Raw genomic sequence first — 1,710 nt, 5'->3', positions numbered from 1 at the left:
CTATCAATAAATTAGAATAATGTTGTATAAAATATATTTTTTATCCGTATATATGTTTTCCTTATCTTTTTTTAAACTAAAAATATAAAATTTAATTATTCTTAAATAATAATCATTATGCTGTATGACATCCACATAAAAATTACTGAATTCGTATAAATAAGACACTTATAAGTACGATTATTACATAGAAATATAGAATTAAATATTATTCTTGAACTTGAGTTACATAATCAAATTTTCAAAGTTAAACACTCTTTGGATTGATCTGAACACTGAGTGAACACGGATTTTAGATTCAAATAGCTTTGCTAGTGAGCTCAGCCTGCAATAATATCGCATTTATTCCGCAATTTCAAATTTATTCGCTTTGGTTAATTTTAGGCTGTTTAAACAAAGATGACTCACTGCAGTGCCGACCTACCACGAAACAACGAATATCGTTTACGATCAATCAAAAAAATTAGCATTATCATTTATATTTATCGCGAATATAATATTAATGATTATGTCGTTTGTCTGGGTCATAATGAACTCGACCAACTATTATTATATCTTATAACTTATATCCACCATAATTTTAATTTAATGACTGTTAGGAAGGTATTCTACACGTAATTTAGAAACACGAATAAGTTTGTACAGTTGATTAATTCATTCATTGATTTGCACATTATAAAAATTGTGTAAATATGAAGGTGAAATGGAATTATTGAGATTATGTAAAAATATAAAAATATATTATGCATAATATATATAATATAAATTATGGAACATTGTAATACAAATCATGTTAAACGAATTATTATCACTTGTCAAAATTCAATTATTTAATCACGATAAAAAATATGTATTTTTGTAATATAAATACGAGCTCTAAACATAAGTACCTATATATAATAAAATGGTTGATCTACAGATTTGTATTTACATAGTTTATCAGTTAATCTTATATTGTATTATAACCTATAGATTATACGGTATAGTATTTGTCAAAAGAAAATTTTATAATTTAAATCCCCTTGATTGTGTTACTGTAGGAAACACCTTATACGAAATACCAATTTTTCAATGTAATATGTACCTACTACCTACTTAATATTTTTACGAACCAGCCGAATCTCTCTCCAAATTCGAATTTTAAGAAACCGCGGGTTATTTTATACCGAATCTCTTTTGTGCAAGTATGGACATGTAGGCAGTCCTGTAAAGAATACTTTTAAAAAGTACTTGAGTAAATACTCAAATGCATTTTTTTTTAAGAATTTAAGATACTTCTCAAATACTTATGGTTTTTAAAGTGGATTTCTAATTATCATAATATAAACACATAGGTAGTAAGTTATCTAATTATAGTTTAAAGGGAATATTTTTATTCAATAACTATTTTTAGAAATCTGGTTTTCACAATCCTTTGGGCTTCGGCTGACACAAAAATACAGAATATTAAATAAAACTATTATTCTATTATTGTAGTTGACAATAATATTTTTCCAACCAATTATTTCGAATAAAAATAAAATGTTCGAAATAAAAAACCTAAGTATTCAATACCAAAAAGTATTTAATAAAGAAAAAAGTATTTAAAATTTTAAAATACCATTCAAAATACTTCATGTTGAAAGTATTTAAAAAGTTATTCAATACTTAAAAAAGTATTTGAATACTTTACTCAAATACTTTTACTTAAATACTTTACAGGACTGCATG

Source organism: Acyrthosiphon pisum, chromosome A2 (assembly GCF_005508785.2).
Source record: "Acyrthosiphon pisum isolate AL4f chromosome A2, pea_aphid_22Mar2018_4r6ur, whole genome shotgun sequence".
Taxonomy (NCBI): Eukaryota; Metazoa; Arthropoda; class Insecta; order Hemiptera; family Aphididae; genus Acyrthosiphon; species Acyrthosiphon pisum.
This window is presented reverse-complemented; position numbering follows the sequence as displayed.